Raw genomic sequence first — 15108 nt, forward strand, 5'->3', positions numbered from 1 at the left:
ACCGATTGCCTTCTTAATTTCACGTTTTTTGATTGTTTAAAATGATATCGTCATTGTGAATGAAATGTTCTTTTAAAAGAACGTGTTGGGCATTACTTCTTTCGTTATCGTAATATATGTACCTTTAGGCTCGTCTATTCTCAATTTATACATACAAACATCGCAGTAAAAAGCCACAGTAGCCGGGAATCGATCAAAGATAGCTGTAGTGCCGTTCGATCGTCATAACCATTCCGATGCTATAAGTTTGAAACAAAACAAAACTCATATTTCTTTTTTGCATAACTTTTTGAGACGGTCCATTTTAGCCCGTTGCCATTACGTTCCAAACACGACGTCTTTTTTCGACGAGGATAACCTCCCTCGCCAAATTTAAAGATGCACTCTTACTCCCACATAAGATTTAACACTATCAATACTATTTTTTTAATATTCCAAAAATAATTAATAAATGTCGAAAACAATGGTTCTTATGAAGGAAACCATGTCGATTTTGAAAGAAATGTGCATAACACACGATATTTCTACCTTATGAAACGATAGTAGATCACAGTAAATCTTAAAGCATTTACCAACCATTTAATATTTTTGCGTTTTCAGCTATTAAATACACGGTTACAATCTGGTTTTCAGTAATTAATATTTTCCATAAATGCATTATTTAGTAAGTAGTTAGAGGTTTATCAGTCAAAATGTTTGTTTGTTAAACATGTGTATGTATTGATTTTCAATAATAGTGTCACTTTAATTATCGGTTACGATTAATCGACTGGCCATCCAGCGATAAGAGATGATTGACTTCCATTTAGCCACCACAACTTGGAACTAGAACCATTCTTGACCTCTGTGGTGGCGTCATTTTCAATGCTTTATTGGAACAACTTACTTTTGAAGAGATTTTATTTTTATAATAAAAGCATTGAGATAGTAATATAACAACATTGAAAACTCATTGGACCAGTTATGAAACACCATTGAAAGCAAATTGCAACAGTTATGAAACACCATTGAAAGCAAATTGCAACAGTTATGAAACACCATTGAAAGCAAATTGCAACAGTTATGAAACAACATTGAAAGCAAATTGCAACAGTTGTGAAACAACATTGAAAGCAAGGTGCAACAGTCATGAACCATTGAAACAGCTTCTGAAACAGCAAAAAATAAGATAAAAACAAAGTTGAAACAGCATTGATATATCATTGTAACAGTAATGAAACAACAGTGTTACATCGTTGTAGCAGTAATGACTCCCCCACCATTTAAACAGCTTTGAAACAGTAATGAAACACCATTAAAACAACATTGAAACAGTTATTTAACAACATTGAAACACTATTGAAACAGTTATTAAACAACATTTAAACGGCATTAAAGCAACATTGAAACAGTATAAAAAGAGTTTTTAACAACATAGAAACGGCATTAAAGCAACATTGAAACAACCATTGGCAACATTGAAATAATTTTGTCACAGTAATGAAACAACATTGAAACAGCATCGAAACAGTAAAAATACGACATCATGTTATGTCAGACAGAAACAGCCGCGACACCGCGTGCCTCGAACTCCCGTTCGCTGACATAATGGAAAGTTTTCGGAATTTGACCTTTACTTAAAGAAATCCAGGGAAATTCAAAGCTGAAATATTCACCTGTGAACAAAAGTGCATTTCATTTAAAGAAAGAAAAAAAACTTTATAAAATTCGTCAAAAACGTTGAGCCTTACAATTTAAATTGTCCGGACTGCATTATTATAAATTTAGGTCTAAAATGATTTTAATCAGTCATATACAGCCTTGTTTGAATACATCGGGGAGTCTATCCGCCCAGTCGCTCACACCGTTATTTAAAGAGCATTGAAACAGTCACGAAAAACATGAAGAATATGATATTAAAGTCATGAAATTCTGAATGAATACTTGTTGTCGAGCTGCAGCATTTGATAACAAACCAAGAGTTGTGCAAGCAGATTTTTATATAGTATTGTATTATAATACTTTTCTTTCTTTCCATGAACCACATAAATTGGCCTTGATAGAGAACTGTTCCAGTTTGTTTTAGTTTTACGTTATGCGTTCGTCCGTTTGGGTTTCTGGTCGTTGAATTATCTAAAGGAATCCAAGAATACTCAAGGGTAGAAAGCTTGATTTGTTCACAGAAATGCATCTCTGTAATAAATAGCAAAGAAGTTTGCAAAGCGTAAGAGTCCTCATCTCTGTATAGAACATTGACGGATGAGGGGGGCACCTTATATTCATTCATTTCAGCGAAGAGATGGTATGTATTATTGAAAGTCCATGTGCAGTGTTCAAGTTGTTTTACATCTTCCAGTAAAGTGACCATATCATTTGAACTGTTTGTTTTGAAAATGATATAGAAATGCTTCAAATAGGTGTCCCCAAAAACCGTTTCAGATGTATAGCCAACGAAGCATTCTTTCCATTTGGTGCGGATGAGATGTTCACAGCTAAGTATCTCGTTTGCATTGTCACTGTTTCCAAACAAACTCAAAACTTGAATTACATCATTCTTTTCAGATGGCGTAAGTCGCAGACTAGCGTATCGGGTTGTATCGTCGGTGTTGTAAATCATTTCTCTGAACGCCAGAAAACATATTCCATTTCCTTGTCGAACATGACCATAGGGACATTCAAGCATCCGTATGTCGGACTGAAAGACAAAATACTTTTTGAATACATGTCATTGAGGCTCAATTTCGACGATGTAGATTATCCCAGAAAAGCAATTTATAAGCAAATATATAAACGTGGACCAGTTCTTTAAAATCATATTCGAAATTTTCTAAAATCTTTTATACTTTACTTTTAAATTGACTACGAAAGTTTTAAGAAATCATCTTAAGTTAAAAACTATTTATGGTAACTTTTTTTTTTAAAGTTTTTTTTTTCTATTTCCTTTTTTGATATTTGACACTACTCTTTCGATTAAGTTTTGAGTTGACTTATTTTAATTGTGTTAACTTATTTTAATTGTGTTAACTGTTTTTAATTGTGTTAACTTATTTTAATTATTTTAGATATTAGGATATGATGAAAGTTTTTGTTTGCAAAATCTTCAAACATCATTTCCGAATTTCTGTATTTGATACCAGACAAACAGCTAGTTGCTGTACATCAAGAAGTTGAATAATTCACGGATTCCCTCTACACATTTTGACTTTCAAAGTCGTGTATATAACGTATGTTAAACAATGACAGTCTTAAATAATTGTGCATTCCGAAATGATGTTTACTGTAGCATTCAAATTATTATTAAATAAAGTCTTGTGTACAAATTTAGTTAACTCAATTTCATCATTTAACATACCGTATTATATCTGCTTACGACCTCAACATTGGTAAACGTTCCGTCATCATTCTTTGCAATGTCTGGAGTTCTTCCATCAAAATTTAGTAATAATCCGAATGGAGACGGGTATTCATCTTGATTTAAATTGCAATCTTCATTAGAAAGGAGCAATCCTTTGTTACAGATCATGCAGAAAGGGTTTGCAAACAATTCATCGTGAGGCGCAGGTACATACATGGTATATCCACTTTTGCAAGCTTGTCTGATTTCATAAGTAGTAAGATTAATATTCTCCGGAATGAAAAAGTCTTCGCGTGGGCAGGTATTAATAACCTTTGGAATACATTGCAAATGCTCTACATGCAAATCACTTGGAGGATTAAATTTCATGAAACAACCGTTAGGAACATGTGACTCTGTTGCTCCTAGAAGAATTTTACTAAGATCTAGAAAAACATCTGCTTGAATACCACATTTGAGCTCTGGAAGCCAACTTTTGGTTTCAGGATCATTATTACATAATGCACATAGCTGGTTTACATAATTCGTTCCAGTAATTTTTGAAGTCACTGGGAAAAGTCCTCCCCACTGTTGTATAGCCGCCTCACATTCGTGTTTGCAATAAATGCTTTTCCATTCCTCCATAGATTTCAAACTGTTTTTCCATTTCACAATATTTTGTTGAAGTGAGGTAAAAGTCCGAAAAGCTTGCTCATAAGGCCGGATCAGTGTTCTGGACAAGGTTTCTGGGTTGCGTTCATTGTCAAAAGAAGTAGTAGGAGACCGCACAGTCATTGAATAACTAGGTGTGGTAAGATAGAGCCTGTCACTAAGCATAAAAACTGGTTTCATGACTACTCGACATGCTTCAGTAGCTTCTTTAGGCAATGGAAGTGTGTACTCGTGGGTGTCCAAAAAACAGCACAACATGTCGCACTCTGCAAGACAATTCAGCATATCTAGGTGATGGTTTTCACTCGGCATAAAATTGAAAAATTATAAACATATCTTAAATCAGTTAACATTGGCAAAATTGTGCGAAAAGAATGAATTTATCAAATTATCTACGTACATACGTATATCCATTTAGAAATAATTACAAAACTTACATGAAATGTGTTCCTTCAGACTCATAAACAAACATAAATACTTTTTTATTTTACAAGTACGTTGTTTTCTCCGCACAAGCATTAGGAAACGATGAACAATTATCATTAACCATATCATGTATATAAATAATATATCATATCATTCATATGAAAGCACTCCTACTTTTATCAGGGACATAGGATTTCTCAGGTCGTTCGCAGCATTTCAAGAGGGAGGATTGCCCTCTCTGTAAATCATACCCACAGTATTCTTCTCCATACTCGAATTTCGGACATAATAAGGGTACCGCTTCCCCAAATTTGTCAAAGAAAACCTCTGTATCCATTGCCGTTGAGTTCATCTGTGACGATGAAATATGACTCGACAAAACTAGGAGGCGACAGACCATATAGATTTTGTTTAAAAGTGACATCATAGTTTGAGCTTGACGTAGCACTTGAGAAGACCCATTCGCGATGCCGTCTTTTTATACGCTAATGTAAACTTTCAGAAAGACACTGGATATAAATTGTTGATTGATATTAATGCATTAAATTAATGAAATGTGCTCCTACTACAATTGTTTATAGAAGTTCTTGAAAGGTGGACGGTATCTGTAATAAAAGAAAACAATCGAATATAAATTATTTACTATATATATACAATATAACTTCACGCGTTCTTAAAGTGACTCGCTTATGGTTTGTAAAATGCACTTTTTTAATTACGAAATAAAGTGTGGCAAATCATAAGGAGTGTTAAAACAAAAATACCAAAAGCTGGAACCCTTCAGCAAATGTTGATATTTGCTCAAATACCGTTTTTGAAGACCACAGACGTGATTGGTTGATTGACATAATCACGTGATGTTATCAATGTATCCTTAACATGTCAACATGTCCACCACTTTTGTTAAAGTCCCGTTGGCCGTGTATCCGATATCAAAGTGTAAAATTATGATAAAATAAGTGTTTTAGATGCATTTTCGGGTAAACTAATTTTTGGTACAAAAACATGAGCGATTCACTTTAACAGCAGTTCAACCACTTATTGCGGTCCAAATAAAATGAGCTGTTGACACCGCTGTTGTGCAGCTATGTCCTTTGTTTATTTGCCCACACTTGCGCATGCCATGATATTTTATCTGGTATTTGTATTTCAAATACATATTTAGAATATCGGAGAATTCTGGACCGTGTAAGACCTTTTTTTTCAACAGATTGACTGCAGCGGCGGAAATCAAAACTTGAAGTGAAATGTTTTTGGGATAGTTTTCAATTCGGTTACGGTATTTGCATATATAATGTTTCCGCAACTGACCTATTCGGAACTCATCGGCCATTTTTATTGAAAACAACCGCATATGTATTTGGACGGTTTACATACTCAGAAATTGGTATGATTAAGTCCGCTGCAAATATATCGCGTAGTAATTTAATTTTGCAGTTAAAGTTAATGACCTTACTCTTGGTAATCTTAGTCATGTTTACAATTATACACTTCACTGGCAACCAATTTAAACTTAGATCAACAAAAATAAGCTTAACTACTACATTTAGTTTATGATATAATCCGAAATTTTACGAACTATTTATACTGATGTACCGGCACTCACCAGAGGTTGTTTTCGATAAAAATGGCCGAGGAATTCCGAATGCAACTGACTGGCAAAATAAGCATACAGTGCATGATAACAATGGCACCCTTAATAATATCCACTTTGAGCAGAAATGATACTTGACAGCGTCACAACTACTCTACATCGCCATCATTTGAGCACCACGCTTATAAATCAGTGTATATCTCCTTTTTTAAGACGAGTTTGTAATGTTTGATGTGTGCCGGCGTAAGTTATACACATAGCAGTTTTTCTTGCATGCCAAAAAAACACGTTCTTATGCTGTTTCTATGCAACTAAATGTGGTTGAAATGCTAGCAGATTTAAAAACCAACAACAACACAAGTCCGGATCGGGAGACTCCCATGTTCTCACAATATTTAATCGAAACTGTAGCCAAGCTTTAGTAAAAGTGTTGTTACATTGTACCACATTCTCAGAGTTTCCGCAAAACACCCTGCGCGGGGGTCGGGATGAACCTATCTTACACGAGCGGCTATGGTAGATGCTTTTTCTCCCACCTCAGTTCAACAAAATTAAGTAAAAATGTATTTTTTGGCCGGAACTCTTTTGTGCTTAGTGAAAATAATTGCGTACGGATATGCAATAATTCGTGGTTGTCATGGATATTCGCGCAGTGATTCAGAGTATGTTAATGGTCTGATCGGTCTTTAAATAGTTCTAAGAAGAGTGAAGCATTATTTCTTGAAAGGTGCGTGAAAACTGTTTTCTGGTGACTTTGGAAGCGAGAAATAATTAACTCGGGTTCTAAATATTGCCACCAGACAAGGTTTCCATGATGCGCTACAGACGACATTCTTCAACAAGGGAGGGTATTACAATGTGGTGACCATTAAAAGAAGTTCCATACGGGCATTTTATCTTCGCCCGTGGGCAAGATAAGAATTTCTAGCATGGTTAAATTAATGGATCTACTTATCTGAGGTGGGAGAAATAATATCATTCATAGCTTGTGAACAAATGAACAAGAAAATTAACATATGCACCACGAAAGTTTCCACAGCTCATTTTTTCGCTTACAATAAGGTGTGAATGCGTTAAGTAGGCATGACTTTGAATTGATACAAATAATACAATCTTTAGAGTATATCAGCCTACTTTTAGTCGCGTTGTTTTACTTCTGTTACTCATATAGGTACATTATAATGTATAGAAATGCACGTATATATAATGCAAAATAAACATAACAACAACAACAACAACAAAATAACTACAATCACATACGTTATGATATATCATCTAAACACAGCATTATGCCATTTGCTTTTTGATTATATATGCTTTCCGGTGGTTTATTGAGATTTATTAATGAAATAAAACTGATATTTCATAATTTTTACTGTTATGAAATTTCAGCCCGCTGTCTGTTCCAAATCAAACGTCAACGCGCACAGAGCAGGGACACACGTTTTACGAATTGATCTCCGAAATGACGTTACGTGCGCATATTAATTGGTGCGCATATCTATAAATGAGTAATAAAATGACGTTTAACTCCAATTTCAGGCATATAAGTAAAAAAACACAAAAAACACGTTTGTTTCAGTGTAAGATAGCTATATATTTCACCTCGTGAACAAAGTGAAAATTACGCAACTAGTGAAATACATCTTTTAGTGCTCACTCGGTGAAATATTTTACGATCTTACTCTGAAACAGTCTATTCTCCTCTATATCTTTACTTAATATTATGAGTAAACCATACCCTTGACAAAAGATGAAGTGGTCTGAATCCGTTAGAAGAAATAAGCGTACAACTCTGCTCCTCTCCAGTCCAAACTCAAACATTTCTTATTGAAAAAATGAAAGCAATGGTTTATATAGCTATTAGTTATCTGTGATGATTTTAAACTGAAACTCCGCCTTACCCTGCATTGTCAGGTAGAGAATACAGTCATGTGGAGCTAACTTTAATTAAAATGTAAAACATATTATTTATGACTTTTCTTTGATTTTTATTGTACTTTTTTCTAAGTATTTATTAGTAATAAAATATATTCTATTGTATACATATGGAAGCGTCCAGGTGCCAAAGTGAAAAATATTTTCCAGTATACTATCTCCTAATTAGGAGATACTAACTCATAATTATGACTTACTCAGTCCTAATTATGAGATACAATCTCATAATTAGGAGATACTATTTCCTAATTACGACTTACTAAGTCCTAATTAGGAGATACTATCTCATAATTAGGAGATACTATCTCCTAATTACGACTTATTAAGTCCTAATTAGGAGATACTAACTCATAATTATGACTTACTAAGTCCTAATTACGAGATACTATCTCATAATTAGGAGATACTAACTCATAATTATGACTTACAAACTGCTAATTAGGAGATGCTTACTCATAATTAGGACTTACTATCTCCTAATTAGGAGATACTAACTCATAATTAGGACCTACTAAGTGCTAATTACGAGATACTCACTCGTGATTATTACAGTTTTGGAAGAAAATGCATGTATACATACTTTGAAATAGGAAACCATTTTAGGCTGCTAGGCCGCCAGGCCGCTAACTTCACGCCGCTAGGCCGCTTAAGTGCTCGATCGACTTATCTGATAATTTGGGCATAAAAACAGAATATACATATAAAAAAATATAAGGAGAGGCATGTTCACATGCTTTGAAAAGCTGACTGCTTGTTCGATTATTTTTTAAAATGTTGAAAATCGCCTCAGAGTGATAGTGTGTGCTTAAAACTCAGTTGATATTTCTTTGTTTTTTTAAGAAAATAGGATAGCATTTTGGGCCGCCAGGCCGCTAGGCCGCTAACTTCACGCCGCTAGGCCGCTAGGACGCGAGGACGCTAACTTCACGCCGCTGAGCCGGTGGGCCGCTAGGCCGCTAACTTCACGTACATACTTTCAACGTCATTTCAAACTAATAATAGGGTCATTATGGACTTCTTTCTTTCATTGATTGTGTTTCTATGCACTAGTCATTTGAACACTCCAAGGTTTTTTTAAACTGCCATTTTGGCTCAACTTGGCTGCCAACTTGTCCAATATTTTCTTAAAAATGACAGTAATATGCAAAGCCCTAATTTTAATCATCACCATTATCAACAACATCATCACAACCAACATCATCATCACCACAATCATAACCACTACCACTATTATGATCTCCACAATCATCCCCACAACCACCATCATCATCATCATCATCATCATCATCATCATCATCATCACCACCACCACCACCACCACCACCATCATCATCATCATCATCATCATCAACGTCATCACCATCGTTTTTGTCATAATTACGAGTTAGTATCTCCTAATTATGAGATAGTAAGTCATAATTATGAGTTAGTATCTCTCTCCTAATTATGAGTTAGTATCTCCTAATTAGGAGAAAGTAAGTCCTTATTATGAGTTAGGATCTCCTAATTAGCAGTTTGTAAGTCATAATTATGAGTTAGTATCTCCTAATTATGAGATAGTATCTCGTAATAAGGACTTAGTAAGTCATAATTATGAGTTAGTATCTCCTAATTAGGACTTAATAAGTCGTAATTAGGAGATAGTATCTCCTAATTATGAGATAGTATCTCGTAATAAGGACTTAGTAAGTCATAATTATGAGTTAATAAGTCGTAATTAGGAGATAGTATCTCCTAATTATGAGATAGTATCTCGTAATTAGGACTTAGTAAGTCATAATTATGAGATAGTATCTCATAATTAGGACTTAGTAAGTCATAATTATGAGTTAGTATCTCCTAATTAGGAGATAATATACTGGAAAATATTTTTTTCACTTTGGCACCTGTACGCTTCCATATAAACACCGTCTTTTGTCCTATCTGGTTTTATAAACGTCAATATGCAGTTGAATACCGTTTTATTAATCTTAAATAAAGTATCTAAATCGTGTTTATGCAGACTTTTATGTCAAGAATCATATGGTCCTCGGTTAATATAGCTGGAAAATATCCCAATCACTAGTAAACGGTTTTAATGAAAGACAGAGTCAAAATAAACCACGATGTACAAAGGCTATTGTCCTAAAGCACGATGCACAAAGGCTATTGTCCTAAACCACGATGTACAAAGGCTATTGTCCTAAACCACGATGTACAAAGGCTTTTGTCCTAAACCACGATGTACAAAGGCTATTGTCCTAAACCACGATGTACAAAGGCTATTGTCCTAACCACGATGTACAAAGGCTATTGTCCTAAAGCACGATGTACAAAGGCTATTGTCCTAAACCACGATGTACAAAGGCTATTGTCTTAAACCATGATATACAAAGGCTATTATCCTAAACCACGATGTACAAAGGCTATTGTCCTCAACCGTGATGTACAAAGGCTATTGTCCTAAACCACGATGCACAAAGGCTATTGTCCTAAACCACGATGTACAAAGGCTATTGTCCTAAACCACGATGCACAAAGGCTATTGTCCTAAACCACGATGTACAAAGGCTATTGTCCTAAACCACGATGTACAAAGGCTATTGTCCTAACCACGATGTACAAAGGCTATTTTCCTAAACCACGATGTACAAAGGCTATTGTCCTAAACCACGATGTACAAAGGCTATTTTCCTAAACCATGATGTACAAAGGCTATTGTCCTAAACCACGATGTACAAAGGCTATTGTCTTAAACCATGATGTACAAAGGCTATTGTCCTAAACCACGATGTACAAAGGCTATTGTCCTAAACCACGATGCACAAAGGCTATTGTCCTAAACCACGATGTACAAAGGCTATTGTCCTAAACCATGATGTACAAAGGCTATTGTCCTAAGCCACGATGTACAAAGGTTATTGTCCTAAACCATGATGTACAAAGGCTATTGTCCTAAACCACGATGTACAAAGGCTATTGTCCTAAAGCACGATGTACAAAGGCTTTTGTCCTAAACCACGATGTACAAAGGCTATTGTCCTAAACAACGACGTACAAAGGTTATTGTCCTAAACCACGATGTACAAAGGCTATTTTCCTAAACCACGACGTACAAAGGCTATTGTCCTAACCACGATGTTCAAAGGCTATTGTCCTAAACCACGATGTACAAAGGCTATTGTCCTAACCACGATGTACAAAGGCTATTGTCCTAAACCACGATGCACAAAGGCTATTGTCCTAAACCACGATGTACAAAGGCTATTGTCTTAAACCACGATGTACAAAGGCTATTGTCTTAAACCACGACGTACAAAGGCTTTTGTCCTAAACCACGACGTACAATTTAAAGGCTATTGTCCAAAATTCCAAGAAGGAATGCAAAAATCAACTAACAACTGATATAATGGAAAAAAACAACATACATATACGTCGAAATTATTAGTGCCATCATGGAAAGTCTCCAGAAGACTATTCAAAGGATTTAATGTTAGGCATAGCTAATAACTGGCGATATTTACTAATCAAAGAATCCTTCACCATTGACATAGATTACTACGCGTGCTTGTGAGAGTAAAGAAAAGTGAAAGTAAAATATGAAAATGAAAGTAAAGCAGCATCGTTATGGATAAGCAGGAATGACCAGAAAGGAATGAAATAATTGGATGGAATGAATGATTTATCGACATTGAAGGTTTGCTGGTGTAGTCATATTAACACAAAACAAAAACGAACAAAGATACACATACTGAGCAGTGCACAATGACCCCGAGACATTAAACTATTAAACCTTCTTCAAAAATAAGTACTCTACAGAAATACGCACTGTTCTTGTGTGTATAGCATAATTGTAGAACCAGGATATTTGTAATTAAATGTTAAACGTAATTTAAATTTATTTGCTGAAGTTTGATAAAATAACCCTATCTCGCTTCGTATGGCAACACTCAGGTTCAATTAATTTTCTTCGCAATTTCCCTTGAAAGCCTATATTAAATGTTTAGCAGGGCATTCGGTTTTATCAGATTTAATGAAAAAGAATAATTGCTCCAAAACGAATTGACCAAAAGTCTTGAAAACCTACTTATAAAACATTATTAAGCTACTTGACAAGTTATTAAATTTTCAGGCAAAATCTGTATCGAGTTTAAGGTGTAAACTTTCAAAAGAAAACACACCAAAAACTACGCGAATATAATGCGCTACACTGCGGGTACTCTGCGCCTTATTAATTCTTTAGAACCTACCTTATCATTAACCATCCGTAAATGCCGAATTAAATGGTTGAAGTGTTCGCCTGATGAACTGTAGCGATCACGTGAATCTCCCCCGTGTAAAATGCGTAAAACAACGTCATATCGGAAATGTCATCATTGAGTTTTATTTCAAGCACCGACATCGTCGACGGTCATTTTGTTCACAGTAAAATGGACTAAATTAGAGAAACAATGACATATTTTTTTCGATAAATCACTAATACCTCGTAAAATATAGAACTTGTTCAATCAAGTTCATTATATTTTCTTAACAAACGATACATAGGGTTAATTTGTTTGTTTCGATGTATATTGCAATATATTGCACCGAGTGCCCAACAAAAGCGGTGTTCATATTGCTCATGAGCCGACTCTGCATTTTGTTGAAGCTTCATGAGCTGTGTTCTTGTCCTTCATAAACCGACTCTGCTATTTGTTGAAACTCTATGAGTTGCGTTTATGCTCTGCTATTTGTTGAAAGCTGTGTTCATGTTCTTTATTAGCCGACATTGCTGTTTGTTGATATTTGTTGAAGGGTGTGTTAATGCTTGTTGAAGCTTCATGAGCTGTGGTTGAAGCTCCATGAACTGTGTACAGAGACGACCCTGATGTTTGTTGGAGCTCCACGAACTGTGTATTGAGACGACCCTGATGTTTGTTGGAGCTCCACGAAATGTGTACAGAGACAACCCTGATGTTTGTTGGAGCTCCACGAAATGTGTACAGAGACGACCCTGATGTTTGTTGGAGCTCCACAAACGGTGTACAGAGACGACCCTGATGTTTGTTGGAGCTCCACGAACTGTGTACAGAGACGACCCTGATATTTGTTGGAGTTCCACGAACTGTGTACAGAGACGACCCCGATGTTTGTTGGAGCTCCAGGTAAAATTTCCAAAAACCTGAGCTCGTCCGTCTAAGAATTTAATGTATCGAAAATGAAATTCGAATGTTCGTCTAAACAAATTCAATGTGAACTTTAGGGTAAAAAACAATGGGCCATGCCTTATAACAACATGAGGTTTAATAAATACAAACTTTAGGGCAATGCCATAAAATGCTTAAAGTGATCGAACAAGGTTTGATCTACCGGCCGAGGTACCGACGAACAGACTTGCAACTGAATATACTTGTGCTATTTTGAAGGAGGCATAATTTGAGGCCTCATTTAATTTATAAATGGAATTTGCATTCCGGTAACGATCACACGGAATGAAGTTTAAGTGAATTGAAAATTTATTACTAATATATTGAAAAGTACGAACATCTTAAATAGTTTAAGAACAAACCGATTTATCATAGAATTAACTGTTTGATTTATGATTCCGTCGAAGAAATTGATCTTCAGGATAACCCATATTTGATTTATCCAAGATTCATCAACACAATCATACCAGCCAGGATTCGAGGTATGCAGATGAAAACGCAGCCTCTATCGTGTGATCAAAGCTTTCACAACAACCATATGAACTATTTTGAGATCCAAGATGCCACACGTTCGAACTTTGTGGAACTTAATGAAGACAAACATTATGATCATGGTTGACACAGATAGGATGAAAAGGCAGGCTTTATTCAATAATTAAGGATTTTCTAAGCTTTGACATTGAAACCTAGTCTTTTTATACTAGATGACCCATTTTAGATTGTGTCCGATATATCTGGAAGCATTCATTATAACGAATTTTCTGAACAACTCTATCAACCACAAATACTCGGTCTTAAGACTGCTTACCTGCTTAACCTCACTTCGCAGGATCACTGAAGTCAATTAATGACAATCGAACATTTCGGAATTAAATCGACCCGCAGGTCATCGGGAATAAATCTAATTCATATAAAGGCATAGTATTCCAAAGACAATAATATATGAGTTAAAAGACGTCCCTAGCATTTCAGACAATGTGAAAGGTAGTTTTTACAAGTTAAAACAACACATGAAACGAACATACATCAATATGAATAATAGAGAAACATGGGGAAAACAAGATGTCGAAGGTCCCAACAAACATTAAATAACTACAGAATTTATTCCCGAAATATGGGGCATGTGTCCTGTAGTTTCACGGGAGCTTTTAATGAAATAATCATAGTCATAATATCTGGAAATTTCGATTTATTAACTCGAACAAACGACCGAATATCTCGAAACGTGGACATGGAGGTGGATCTTGTATTGAGCTTGTTTCTGAAGCTGTTCATATAAATATTGTAAATGTTCCTCTTGATATAAGAGAGGGAAAGGGTCACACTTACTGGGGGACGGGTGTTCTTGATGAACACTGAGCCTTCTTGTATCTATGAATTATTATTGCAATTTAATTATCTGCCCTAGGAAGACAGTAATCACTGTGTTTTGTCCTTGTCGAACTGTTCTTGCTTTTATGAAATTTACTCCAGCCTTGCGAATTATGGACTGTGTTGGGATATCTACCGGTTTCCTGTTGTCCCATAAAACCACCGGATGCACCATGACGGCCGAAGGATAGATCGTGAAAACCTCTTCATTGGCAATATGTCTCATGATTCGCCAACATCGATACAGATGCGCGCATTGTAGGGCTGTAATGCTGGAGGTTTTCTAAGGAGACATTCATAGTGCATAGTTTCTAATACAATGAAAACTACAGTGCTAAGCCAATTAGACAAACATGTTGCGAAGTCCCATTTAAAACGCACACGGCAAAGGCATAACAGAAGTTAAACTAAAGAAGCACAACGTACCCAGCATTACAAACATACCACACATACATCAACTTAATTATCATATGTAGTGATTATCGTATTTGAACGGCAAGCGAAACAAGACCGCACTGGGATTTAACTATTTGATGATTACTCATCTTCACACTTTTCCTAGGATTGATCAAATACATGTTTTAAAGTATACATGTTCTATAAAATGCCACTTTTGAAGACACTAAATA

The sequence above is a fragment of the Mya arenaria genome, chromosome 3, assembly GCF_026914265.1.
Source record: "Mya arenaria isolate MELC-2E11 chromosome 3, ASM2691426v1".
Lineage (NCBI taxonomy): Eukaryota > Metazoa > Mollusca > Bivalvia > Myida > Myidae > Mya > Mya arenaria.